General features: G+C 56.5%; 1 protein-coding gene and 1 long non-coding RNA gene across 10 annotated transcripts in view; one reads left to right on the top strand and one right to left on the bottom strand.

Annotated features, from left to right (window-relative positions):
- Nucleotides 1-10481, bottom strand: part of PLXNA2 (plexin A2) — a 147325-nt gene extending 136844 nt beyond the window's left edge. For 2 of the 9 annotated variants that reach the window (XR_011089847.1, XM_068660404.1), the window contains exon 1: nucleotides 9798-10142. The gene's annotated coding sequence lies outside the window, so the exon portion shown is untranslated. Of the gene's footprint in view, nucleotides 1-9797; nucleotides 10147-10344 lie in introns of those variants that run through there. The other 7 variants (XM_068660405.1, XM_068660406.1, XM_068660400.1 and 4 more) reach the window with 6 other exon arrangements.
- On the top strand, nucleotides 1181-7164 carry LOC137844209 (uncharacterized). The gene is made up of 2 exons (XR_011089848.1): nucleotides 1181-5732; nucleotides 5870-7164. It is a non-coding gene; the product is annotated as an uncharacterized lncRNA (long non-coding RNA).
- Nucleotides 10482-13679: the final 3198 nt, after the last annotated feature.

Genomic DNA, 13679 nt, shown 5'->3' with positions numbered 1-13679 from the left:
TAGGAGGTTCCAAAAGCCTGCTCTTGTCCCGTGAAATGATTAAAATTTCTCTCTGCTTTGCTGTAGCAAATCCCTGCACGGCTTCAGACCAGGACAAACACCAGGGACCGGCTCCGGACCATGCAGGGGAGAGGGAAGGAGACCGGGAGGAGCGGCAGAACTGGGGCAGAGCGTGGATCCCTGTGCCTCTCCACCCTGCTGTGGGCAGAAAGCAACCTTTGGTGATCCTGAGAGCCCTCTCCCTGCCTGCAGCCCCCTGGCCGTGCCCCCAGTGCAGCAATCAATTCGCGATGGCCGGGCGGGCGCGGGGCCCTGCAGCTGCTCTGCCGCCGAGAGAGGCCCCGCAGGCCCCGTCCTCCTCCCAGCCTTCACCTGCTCTCCCCGCTGTCCTCGTGCAGAGGGTTTTGTGCCTCGACCAGTTCTCCTCCCACCTCTGTCCCGTCCCATCCCGCCTGCAGGGCCGGCCCCGAGTGACCCACGGGGACCCCGCTGCCGATGGGGCCGAGCTGGAGCGGCTCAGCTGTCTCCTGCCTCTCTGAATTTCAAAGCTGCACTTGTCTGTAGAGCAACTGAGTCATTTCCTTCCTATATCCAGACTATCGGACCAGATCCAGCAGTGGCCGGAAAACAATAAATCCTTCAAGGACTTGTAAGGCCATATTTCACAGGAATGCAGCAGGCCCGCCTGCTGCGAGAGCTCCTCGCACACCCTCGGATCCAACGCTCCTCGTCTCACCCCGTCCCCGTCCCACCTCCCAGGGCAGCCCCCAAGCTCCCTGAGCATCACCTGGGGGCTAAGAACCAGTAACGAAATTTCCTCCATCCCATTCAGCCCTTGGAGGATCGAGGGTGGTGAACTGGATGTGGGACTGGATGGGTATTTTGGCAGGCTGCAGCCACAAAGGAGTCGGTGCCACGAGGTACAGGGGGAGCAAAGCAACGCGTGAGAACCAGCACAGGTTGTAGGAATGCTTTCAGCTGGTTCAGTTTGTGTTCATCTCCTTTACAACCACAAACTGGCTGTCCAGATCCACTAAACTTCTGTCAAAATTTCATCAGGATCACTGGGGATGAGAACAAGGCAAAACTAAGTGATTTCAGCTCTCTGTGGCCTGAGAGCTGCAAAACTTCCACTGCAACAAGGTTCAGATGCTTTGTCAAAAAACCCTCTGTGCTTGAAGCTGAATTTCCACGCAGCTCTGAGGGAAAATTGGTGCATTTTCCAGGAGCAATCAGAGCTGCCTCCATCGCCTTTTTGGAGGCCAGAAACCAAACCCAACTGACTCGCCTGAAGATTTATAGCACCATTAATCAAATGAGCCCAAATACATGGGGAAAAACTAAGTGACAAGGAAATTAATATTATATCCTCCCCAGAAACAAGATGGCTCGTGCAGATAATACGGCAACGTGTGGTGCTTGCAATGGAAATTTCGTACAAGTCTGCAAGGAAGCGAATGGTTAAAAGCCAGAGCGCTGGATTCACACTCAGGAGTGAAACCTCTGCCTGCAGAACAGCCCGATCCCACCCAAATTCTGCCTCCTGAAGTTAAGCCTCCCCGTGACCCAGTGCTCTGGGCAAAGTTAATTTTCTCAAACAAGTTACACAATGCCCTTGGAAGTCTTTAAAAGAGCCTCTGTTTTTGTTTGTTGCTGAAAATTCGTTCTAGGGCTTCCCGGCTCAGCCCGAGACAAGCTGCGGCCACCTCCAAGTCAGCCAAATTATGGGGTGGAAGCGAGGGACCGGCCCTGCCCCTGTCACACAGCTCAGGCCCTGAAAGGCCCCGTTACGCAAGCACTTGTCCCGGCACCTTATTACACACCAGCGGACAAGCAACGGGGCTCCTGCCTCTTTCTTCCAGTGAACTCTGAGTGCTTGCCCGTGCTCCTCGGTTGCTATGAGACTTGACAAACTGTCTAAACCTGCGGCCACCACGGGCCCTCAGCACAATTCCTGCCCTGCAAGGCCCCTCGCCTGCCAGGCAGAGCACAGCGGAGCTCGGAGCTGCTTCTGCGATGAGCTCCTTGCTGACTGCAGACAGCTTCACGGCAGCCCGGAGACAAAGCCTGCGACCAAACTTTTGCTGCTGCCCCAGACCTCAGCCAAAAGGATGATTTAATGCAGGCGTTTTTCATCTGGCCCGTAGAGCTTCTGTAAAGCAACAGGCGATGCCTCCGCAATGCTGGGCTGATTCAGGAGGAGGGGGGCAGGCCCCAAAGGTCAGTTTTTAGAAAGTTCAAGGGCAAACAGAAGCACTTTCCGTGTCAAGGGGGACCTCGTGAAGCTCACACTCCCTGCTAGCAGGCAGCAAGCTTTGCTCAGCGTCTGGAGTGCAAGTAAGTGAGCAGCAGCTTTGGAGAACAATTAATACACAAGCAGTTGACTCAGAATAACAAAAAAACACCGTTACCACCAAAAAAAAAAAAATATGAAAGAGCTGCTCTCCTCTAGCAGTCTGGCCTCAATGAGCAGCTTTGCCTTTCCTGCTGACCTGCAGCTCCCAGAGCTGAGGGCTGAACTGAGGGAGGTATTTGGGCACCTCCGCTTCTACCTGTGCCCTCCCCTCAGCACCAGCAGTTAATAAACTGAAGGCAGCAGAATTAAAGCTCGGGGGGCTGCAGCAGCACATGTGAAGTTTGCATCCATGTGCACTAACCAGTGCTTCCCCGTGCCTGGGTGGGTTTTGATAACGTGGCTGTGTACTGCACCCATACAGTCACCTCTCACCAAAACCCACAATAGCCGAGATGCTTGGAGTGCGCAGCGATGCCGAGATGTCCCCAAATCACACACAATACTTCGCAATAGGTAAGGCCTGACGTAACGCCTGTGAGATGGCAAATCCTTCAGATAGGAATAATTTAACCAGTTAGGAAACCTACAGCAGTGTTCCCTTTTCCTTCCCTGCCCCACCTCTTCGCAATTCCGTTAAAAGTGAAGAGGAAATTCACATGGTTCCTTTTTTTTTTTTCTTTTTTTTTAATAAAACAACATTGCAGGCTGTGACATAAACCAGCAAAGACAGGAAATACGATCATGAGGGCAGTGCTCCATCCTCTACTCCTGTCACTGCGACTTTTTGGGTACTTGGCAAATGAATGAGCAAAGGAGACAGCCTGCATGTTTTATGGAGTTGAACTGTAACATCCCTGTTAAGCAGCCAACTTACCATTTTCCTGCTCTGACATCAATAAATCTCCCCAGCCACAGGGAACAAAGATCTTAACATGAACTGGCTGCACACGAGCTCCTCATATTTGGCTACCTAGGCCAACCACCGGCACGCTGTGGTTTGTGGCACTCGCTGCTGTTCTGTAACATGCTCAAAGTGGGAAATTGCTCTTTTCGGTAACATGACTGGGGAGGTTTTAAGGCTGCTACTGACGTGCACACCTTCATTACAGCACTTGCTTTTCTGACAGGCAATTCCCAGAGGCTGGAGAATCCCAGCTTCCCACCGCTGGCAGACTGCGGCCTCCGTGGGGTTATGAAAGGAGCCTTGACAAGGCAGCGTCTGAAAGCGCAGCGCTCAGGAAGCAAATAACACTTAGAGCAGGTTCTGAACTCTATCAAAACGCTGGGGCTCAAAGGCGCTTTTTGGAAGCTTATTTCAAGGTGAACAGAGCAAAGCAGCGTTAAACATGAGCAGGGAGGAAACCCCCGGCACACCTCCATGTGCTGCCGGGCTTCTGCTCCTCCCTTGCCCGGTGCCGCGGGGCGATGCTGAGCCACAGCTCCCCTCCCGACCCCGAGCACCCTGCGCTGTGCACGAGGCACTGCTCCCAGCCTTCCTTCATCGAGGACAGGGAACTGCTACAGAGGAAAAGCCGCTCATAAATCTCTCCGGGAGGCATTTGTTCCCAGCTCGCCGAGGCTGGAAATGCCACGAGGCGCCTGTCCCACGCTGAGCCAGCAGCCGGCGGAGGTCCCGCGCGCACCGCGGTGGCTCCGCTTCCTGCCCAGCCCGCGCGCCCGGAGCCAAGCATTGCCCGAGAGCTTTCCTGTTTTCCCCACCGCCACTCGGCATCCGAGACATGGCACAGGGTGCTGCAAGCTGACCCCCCGTCGCTGCTGTTGAGTGAGTTAAAATTACTGTTTTTCTAATGCTGCTAACAGCCAGCCAGGAGCTGCAAGCAAAATAAGCCGTTTCCTTTAACCTTCCTGATAATGCACAGGGAACAGCCTCTGCACGGACTGCAACAGCCCGTTCCAAGCATCACTTGACTGCTAGATAGCCAGGAGATAGTGAGTTCATCTGCACCGCAGCAAGCTTTGTCCTGCAGCCCCAAGGCTTCCCCCAGCACCCAGGGAAGCACTCAGGGCACTGCGGGAGGCAGGGGCTGGGTGCCTGTGCCGGCTCCTCTGGACATCCTCCTGCTAATCCCGGATTTTACAGCTCTAACTGTTCCCACAGAAGCTTCTGCTAGCACAGAGACACCACAAAGCAGCTGCTCCCCTTGCTCCTGAGCAGCACCGGTGGCCGCAGCCCGGCCAGCAGCACGGGCACGGCGTTATGTGGCGCTCGCACCGACCTGGAGAGCCCACGCGTCCCAGAACAGCCTCCCCAGAGCCCAGGCAAAAGCAGATCCAACGCCACTTACCACACTCAGAGGAGGCTCAGTGGCAGCCAGGAAGGAGGCTGCCCTTCCTCACCAGCTCCTGCCTTGGCGCTGAGCCCCCTCCCCAGCCGCACAGCCCCGGCTCAGCCCCCGGCTCCCTTAACGAGCACAGAGAGGAGCCGTGGCAGCAGGAGGCGGCGAGGTGAGAGGTCAGTGTAATATTTACTCAGACATCACCTTTCACTTTTATGAAGCGGGGAAATCGTGTCGGAGCAGGAAAAGGGCTGCAAGGGACATTCCAGCCTGGGAAGCCACCGTCACTGAGAACAGCACGCAGCGAGATGGTTCCGAGCAGGCCGGTGTGCAGAGAGCTGTTAACACGGCCAGACACAGCACCAGCACCTCGGGGCAGGGCAGGATGGGTGCTGGGGCAGGGAGCAGCCGCTCTCGTCCCCACTGTGGGTACAGCATGGGCCCAGCTCGCGGGGCTCTCCCAGGCTATCACTCTGCCTCTTAAGATGATCTAGATTTTTTTTTTTTATAATGCGATTCTGATGCCTTTTATCTCCTGCTCTGAATGTAATTTTAGCCCAGGCAAAGCAGGATTAAACTTTCATAATATGATACATTTATCTCGCTTTCGTTCACCCCATCACCACCTCCCAGCTCGATTTCACCCAAACAGAAGCAATGATTACAGCGAGAAACACGAGATGGGATCTATCAGATAGCAGAAGGGAGGGCACCTCTTTCCCAGCGCCCCGTCCCTGCCTGCCCCCTGCCACAGCAGCCCAGCTGCCAGCATCAGGCCAACAGCATCACTCAGGCCCCTCTGAAATACACAGGTGGATCCTAATTTGGGCTCAAAACGCAGCAGAGAGCACACAGCTAGGGTGCATCACTGACATATGTTGCACCTGTGTGTCTGGGAAGCCTTTGTGTGCCTTCTTGGTGACCTCCTGCTCCTGCTGCACCCCAGCAGCTCCCAGCACCTACACTTGGACCACAGCAGGCAGAAGAGCCACAAGTTGTGCCGGGGAGCCACAAACCATGCTGGGGAGCCAGGCTTTCCTGGACCAGGAGCAGGAAGAGCCAGCCTGCCTCAGCCAGGAATTTCTGGAGAGCACCAAACCCTTCCTGCCTCCCCCGCAAGCACTGTTTTCAGCCACCAGGTGCAGCAAAAGGAGGGGTCAGCCCCGCAGCCACCTGCAGCTCCTGCGATCCCCCCTCCTAGCACCAGCCACCAACGCGCAGCGGCGGCCGCAGCTCCGCACAGCTCCACCAGCTCCTTCTGCATTTCTTTTTGCAGGGAGGCTCCGCTCTGGCTCCGCCAGCCTGATCCGGAGGATCCCCTCTAGTGGGACGAGATGGAATTTCAAGCCCACCGCCCGCTGCCATCCGCTCCCAGAGCCCTCCGTGCCCCGGCTGGAGCCGCAGCCGGGGTGGGGGCACCAGGCCCGGGCGGTTCATGCTCACAGCCCCCTCCCCAGCACCAGCACGCAGCCAACGTTTGGATTTTAACCATGGAGAAAACAAACCCAAACGTGACCCCCCCCGGGCAGCCGCCTCTGCCGCCCAAGGCCAGCCGCTGCCCTGCTTTTGTTCCCTTCTCTTTTCAGGGCCCAGGCTCTGGCTGCACCGCTCCTGCAGACAAAGGGCTCGTGGCCTCCACGCACCAAAGCGCCTCCGAGCCCCCGTGCCAGCCCCCTCGGGGCTCTCAGCGGGTGGCACAAGGAGGCCGTGCACAGGACACCCTTGGTGATGGTCCTAAAGATGCATCGGATCCCACCGGGGTGGTGGTGGCTCAGGGCTTGGCAGCACTTTTGTCCCCCCCCCGCCCTGGGTTCCCCCTGCCCTCCCCTCTTTTGGTGTGGCGGTGGCCTCCTAGCCAAGCTGGTTAAGAGATTAACACTCTAAAAACCACATTTACTCTAATTAGCCATGAAATCTTTGTAACTAAGTGAAAAAATGTTTCCCTTGAGGGATTTTTGTCCATTCATCACTGTTTGAATTGCCAGGGAGAGAGAGGAGAGAAAGAAGAGAAAAGAGGGGGAGAAGAGGGGAAGAAAACCTCAGATCTAATGAATTAACGGCGGAGTGCCCCGGGGGAGCAGTGGGCTCCTACAAAACACCTCAAAGGGGGCTTTTCACTGCTGGCCAAAGGGATGCTGCGGAATTATTTCAAGTTAGCAGACCGCAACACAACGCCCCGCGAGCCGGGCAGCCTGGCTGCAGGACCTGTGCCTCCCTTCCGTGGGGACGGACAGACGGACGCTGCGCGCACCGACAGCTGCGTGCCGCTGCCCTGGGGACAGCTGGGGGACAGGGCCCCCAGTTGTTGTCTTACTGGGGGGGGGGGGAAAAGCTTCACAAAGTTGTGGGGGTGAGATTCTCACCACGACTCGGGCCCATAAATATTTCAAATCGCTGGAATAAGAACAATTATATTCCTGCCAGCGCTTTTCTTGTGTATTTTAAATGTGTCACCGCCTTCCACTTTCTCCCCCGTTTGTGTTTCTCGTAACAGGCCCATGAAATAAAGATTAGCTGAATAATCAAGAGTGTTTAGAAATGTGAAGGGGCTCGTCTCAGGAGCACTGCGCACTCAGGTTCATCTTTTTTTTTTTTTCCTCCTCTTTTTAAGGATGCCAAACCCCGGCGGGGGAGGACAGTTTGCACACACCAAGAGCCAGGCTGGAGCGGGAGCGCACGGTGCCGAGCGTGCGGGGACGAGGCGAGCAGAGCGCACGCTTCCCCATCAAAAATGACAGCCTCGACACCAGGCGGAAGAGGGGGGCACTCTCCCCCATTACATATTTATTGTGCAAAGCTGCAGAGGGGCCAATTAAAACAGCTTGATCACTGCCACGTTCAGGCAGCCGCGGATGAGAAGCAGGAGGAGAAGCAGGTGTACGTTTTCCTGTTGCAGTTACAGCTCAGCTCGCTCCTCTGAGAGCCGCTGAAAATCCCAGCTGAACAAAGGTGCTGCCGAGGCAGAAGCCAGCTCCTACAGCAGGGCAGCACGCGGGCACCAAAAAGGCAGAACAGCTTTCCTCCTTCAGCCCTCCGCCCCCGTACCCCACGCAGTTTCTCGGTGTTTGCTTCTGCTTTGTTTCCTATTTCAGCTCTTCCTATAAGCTGCCTTCTGCACGAGGCAGGCTGCACCCACATCTGCCCCAGCTTTCAGGCAATTGCTCCAAGACACGCTCCTGGCTCCAACATTTAGCTGCAACAGGAGTTCCCGAAGTAAGTTCTGGAAAGCCTGGGAGTGGTGGTTAACCGGGGCTCTCAGGAAGATGCTGCAAATCACACCTTTCCCTGAGACGCCACAGGGTCTGCACAGCAAACGGCTCCAAATGCCATTTCCATTTAGCTGTTTTGCAAGCCAATTTGTCACATACTAATGTAATTTGCTGAAGAGAGTTAAAGAGCACAGGGCAGTAGCAGTCACCTTTTTTTTTTTTTTCTCTCCAGACTCCCACATCCAGCCTGGATCTGCATTTTCGCTTTTGCATCAAAACCGAAATTCCCTTCTGTGAGAGGCGCAGGGAAGCTCAGGGTTAACACGAAGAGCAAGACGGAGTGATAAGAGCACCAGGAAAAGCTGTTTCCATCATACCGGTGGATGGTGTGCACGTCTCAGGCAGCATCTGTTACCTGTTTCTACCACACAAACTTGTTACCAGCCGGGGGGGAGCCTCACAATTAATTACATCAAATAACAGTATAAAAACAATGAGAAGGGAACTGTGCTGGTCTTCTTGCAACAAGCACCACGGAGATGGTTGAGGAAGATGACTGGTTCCCTACATAAGCCATTTCACAACAGTTATACATCCACAATGCCCATTCCTGGTGCCAAGTTTCTCAAGTCAAAGCTGTTTTATCCGGTTCCCCGCACCACCCCAAAACCACATTTAAGCTTTGAGGTCCTCAAAGTGACAACAAATGGCAAAAGGACAGCAATAAAGAAAAAAATATCACTTTTTCAAGGATCTAACACCTCTGTGTTAAAGGAAAAAAGCTAAACATCTGCTCAGAGGATGGCACAGATTCCTTCTGAGGCATCCATCTTTCAGCTGTAAAGTAGGTCATTTGATTTAACTTTTAGAAGCACCGTTATCAATGAGGCCATGCAGAGAAGGACAGCCAAGACCAGCTCCCTGAAGCCAGCTGAGATCTATTAAGCACGTTCAAGCCACCAGCAAAGTATCAAGTGCTCAGCAAATAGCGAGGAAACCCGAGCAGCAGCAGGTTTTTGTATCATGGTGCTCTGCAAACTTCACATCTTCTCACCTCCAAGCCAATATCTTGAACTGCAGGTCACAGACGTACAGGGTCTGCTGTTTTTTTTTCCCCTCCACCACTTACTATTCGCGTCACTTAATATCAGACTATTGACTTTCTGATACCCCTTTGAACGCAGATTAACTGGACATCATTCACTTCACCTCCAGGAACCAGCGTGAATGGGAACAAAGCCTGTGCTGCCTGACCAGGCCAGGTTAAAGGGAGGTCAGGAGACAGGAGGACAAGTGGCACCTCCAGCCTCTGCTGCGAGCACACGCGCACAGCTCCGGGGCTGGAGAAGACGCGGACCCCCGCACACAAGGCAGGATTTCCCTGAAGGGAGCCTGAACACATTCATCTTCCTCCCCTCATTGCCTCTCGATAAAGGTCTTGCCAGGATTTGGGGAAGTTCTAAAAGGCGTTTTTCTCCCCAGATTCAGGGGGTGCTTTCTAAGAACCCCTCCTCGCCAGCGGGAGCTGTGCCGGGGGGGCTCATCCTGCTGCTGCCTGCTCCGGAGCACGGCTGAGCGCTAACAAGTGCCGGCGGGATGCCGGGGGGGGACCCGCACCGCTCGGAAAACGGACCGGGAAGGGAGGAGAGAAGGAAAGGGGCCGGGGGAGCTCCCCGGGATTTCTGTAGCCCCCGCGGCCGCCGGTGGGCATCACCTGGGGGCTGCTCCCGGCCCCGGCCGCTGCCGGCAGCGCTGGTTCCGCGGGGGCGCTGGGCTCGGCACGGCTCGGCTGGGCTTAGCACGGCTCGGCTGGGCTAAGCAGGGCTCAGCACGGCTCCTGCCACCCAGCAGCGCACCCCGCAGCGCCCAGGGGCGGCGAGCCCCAGCCTCCCCCCGCACCCTCCCGGGCAGCCGCACCCCGGGGTGCCCTCGGGGGAGCCCCGCACCCTGGGGTGCCCTCGGGGCAGGAGCCCCTCTCCAGCCCCGGCCACTCACCAGACCTCGCGGCTCCGCTGCCGCCCTCCTCGCGGGGCTCCCCGGCTCACGGCGGGCAGAGCCGCACGGCCCCGGCCCCCTCCACGGTGCAAATCCAGGGCCGGGCGCCCGCCTCCGCTGCTGCTCGTCCTCCTTCAGCCCCGCAGCCTCCCCGGGTGCGGCGCGGTTGTGCTCAGCCTCCGGTACCTCGGCAGCCTCCGGAGCCTCCGCAGCCTCTGCCCGAGTGCGGCGGCGGCGGCGGCGAGCGCCGGCTCCCGGCCGCCCTCCCCAGCATCCGCCCGCCGCCCAGCCCGGGCGTGCTCCGAGCCTCCCCCCCCGGCTCCCTCCGAGCCCCCCGCAGCCCCGCTCCGAGCCCCCCGCTCCGCTCCGCTCCCCGCCGCCGAGCCCCGAGCCCCGGCGCTCCCCGCCCGCCGCCGCCGCCTCCCCCGCGCCGCCCCCGCTCCCCGCCTTAACCCTTCCTCCGCCGAGCTGCGGGGCTCGCCCCCTTCGTCCCCCCCCCCCTCCTCCCGAGGCCAGGAGGAGCAGGAGGACGCGGTCCCCAGCTCACCTGCGCGCCGCCGTCCTCCCCCCTCGCCAAAAGCCGCCCCCGTGCCCCGGTGCTGCTGGAACAAAGCCCCAAAGGCAGCTCGGGAACGGGCAGCTCCGGGGGCTGCCAGACCCCTGGGGGGGTTGCGCCTCCCCGGGCAGCACCGCACCTAGGGGGAGAATTAGGGGCTGCCCCCTCCTAGAGCCTGCCCGCCTGCCCCCTCAGCTGTGCCCTTCCTGGCCCACAGCCCCCCAGCAGCTCAGTCCCCCCCTCTCCCTGGTGGGCCCCACTCCGTGAACTCCCCCAGGGGCTGCCCCAAACCCCCCGGGGGGGTGCAGCGGGGCCCACCGGGTGCCCTCTGCTGGCACCTGGCACTGGAGGGACACGGAGGCAGAGAAATCCTCTGTGTGTGCTCCACATCCAGGTGCAGAGGAAGAGGGAGAAGTCAAGGGGTAAATCTGAAGGAGGACAGCCCTTCAATCCCCCTTGCCTGCAGGAGCAGTTTCAGGGGAGAAGCCCCAGCCCCTGTTAGTTTTGTTGTTTGACCCATGCACAGGGCTCCACAGCCTTTGCATGCTGCACAGCCCTGCTTCCTGCACCTTCCCTCTCAAGGGGATTTTCCCCTCCTGGGGGGGCTGTAAACCAGGGCCTGCACTGCCCTGCTCCAGAGAGAAAATGGCACATTAGCTTCTGTGTGTTTCTCCCCATCTTTCCCCATCCTAATCACATTCAGCATCCTTCAGAAAAGGTTTTCCCTTCCAATACTGCCTGTGTAACACTCAGTGGAGCATGAGCCTACCTCCCTACGTGGCACAGTCAAGAGCCCAGTCCTGTTCCCATGAACAGGGTCCCCTTGACATTGCTGGGAGCTCTAGAGCACTTTGACATCCTGACGAGAGCTGTAAGTTGAAGCTGTTTAGCTCAGGAGAGGGAACAGAAGACACTCAGTGGATGGCAGCATTGGTTCCTTAGCAAGCTTTTCTCTTTCACTACTCTGTCCCTAATACATTTACTGTGCCATGCATTCACAGCGAACGGTACTAAATCCTATTACAAATACCATCCTTGGTTAAATGCGCATCCCACTAATGCAATTTCCCCTTTCGCAGAAAGCTGTACAAGGCAGGTCAGAGTGTCTCAACAACCATTTCTCTCCTCTTTGCAGGACCGTCTGCATCCTGTCTTCTGTATATTATTTATTGATGGTCAATTATGGTCATGTATGGAGAGTCTGTCCCGGGCTAATTACAGGATTGCTGGGCCGGGGAGCAGCCCTGAGACCCGCAGGGTAGCTCGTGTGTGGTGTGGGAGCAAAGGGCTGGGGGGAGCAACGCAAAACAGGTGGAGATTCACCTCGCTTTGCTCAGGTGATGGATGCGCTGCTTGTTTCATGAGCTGTCTGTGTGCTCTAAATATTAGCAAGTTCTTTGCTGGAGCACCTGCTGCCAAATCCTTCTCTTGATATCTGCGTTCACCTTTTCCTGAAAAGTGTGATGGGTGCTAAGCACTGGAATCAAAGTCTGGAGCCCGAACGGAGGAAAGGACCTGCCTCTAATTTCGTCAGATACACAGAGATGATGGGGTCCATCCCCCCAAAGCAGGTTCCCCGGAGCAAGTTGCCCAGGTGGGCGTCCAGACGGGTCATGAATATCCCCAGGGTAGACCCCCCCAAGGCTTCACCCCTTCCCCGCTGCCTGCAGCCGCACGCAGCAGCACCCGACCTTCGCATTTGCTCTGCATTTGCCACCCCAAGGGTCAAAAAAACACCCCAAAACCTCTGCCTTTCCCCCAGTCCCGCAGCAGATCCTCTCCTTCTCGCTGCTTGCGGAGCAGGGGACGAGCTCCCTCTGGAGGCCCCGGCGGCGGCTGCCGGCCCCGCGCCCCCCCCCGCGCCCCCGGGCAGAGCCTGCTGGTCCCCTGGAGAAGAACCTGGTCAAGTATTTTTATTTATTTATTTTTTCTCTACTGTTCATAATACCTTCGTGGAAAATGAATTTTTATTTTCCTAACCCACTTTGTCCCTTCCCTCCCTCGGATTTTCTCATAAGTGTGAGCTTTGGTTCCTGCCTCTGCATCCCATGGTTCGAACGGAGATGAAATTAACTCTGAAAGGTGTTTTTTTTTTTTTCTTTCCTTTTTCTTTTTTAAAACAAACCCTGTTTTCATTAAGTCCAAAGGCAGGAGAACAAAAAGTCCCAGGATCCCGAGTTATAGAGTGTCTTGTTACTGTCAAAAACACAATTGCTGACAACATCTGTGCTGGGGTTGTGTCAGAAATGCAAGGTGCAGACAATGTGCCATTCGGAGTTGGCTTCAGATAGCTAAGAATTACCTCAGCTGGAAAAAAAAAAAGAAAAAAAAAGGAATCATACAGAGAAGAGCCCAAAATAAGCCTGCCAAAAGACCAGTCCCACTTTGCTCTTTAAAATCAGACAAACAAGCACGGAAACGTTGGTCACGTTGGCCCATCCCCAGAATGCAGCTGCATTGCCTTAGCCTGGCCCTTCCCTTGGCTCCATACTGTGACCACCTGAGGGCTACACCTGGGTAGATCTCAGCTCCTGCTTTACATAAATGTCCCACTGCATCCTTGGGTTTCCCACATCTCCCCCTGAATGTGCTGCCAGGAGCACGGAGAGCTCTCGCCACGTCAGTTGGGCTAACAAAGCAGTCCCAAGAAAGGGCCCCTGGGGCTGGGCACCCTCCAGCTCTGCAGGATTTTCCCCTAAGTACTGCTGAGAACCTGCCCCAGCTCCACCACCGACCCCTGCTCCCAGTTGTCCCCCCAGTGGCCACAGATGCTGGGGGCCAGCAACATCCAGCAAAGCCCCAGAAGGTTTCCAAGGCTGGGCAGTGCCGGGCACAGGGCACAACTGCAGCCCTTGGAGCCCATTACCAGCCCACTAACTAAGGAGTGTCTGCACAGCCTTTGACATGAAACAGAAGACCAGCGCTATGCCAGCCTGTCACATCAAGGATTTACAGCTTAATGATTTCCTAAGGGCCAAATCCTGTTCCAACACGAGCCATCAATCAGGGGCACGCTCCGAGCGAGGTGGGGACGTCTCCTTGCAGCGAGTGGTGCACGGGCACCCACCTCACCCAGGGAGCCCCGGTGCTGCCCAGCTCAGTGCAGCACCACGGACACAAAGGTTGCAGCCCCGATCTTCCCCCGTGGCCAGTGTGGGTGCCACAAGAAACTGGGAAAAATTTGGGTCCATTTTTGACTTGCTCGCATAAATTGGTTGAGGCAGGCACAGCAAGACAAAAAGCTGGATTTTCTGTCGTTGGTTTGTCTACATTATTAATTATTTACTAATAACACATTTACAAACAAGCCCACGGCTTGGGGCAGC

This window comes from Anas acuta, chromosome 24, assembly GCF_963932015.1.
Source record: "Anas acuta chromosome 24, bAnaAcu1.1, whole genome shotgun sequence".
In the NCBI taxonomy this organism is placed as follows: Eukaryota; Metazoa; Chordata; class Aves; order Anseriformes; family Anatidae; genus Anas; species Anas acuta.
The sequence above is the reverse complement of the archived record's forward strand: the minus strand, read 5'-3'. Positions and strand labels throughout refer to the sequence as shown.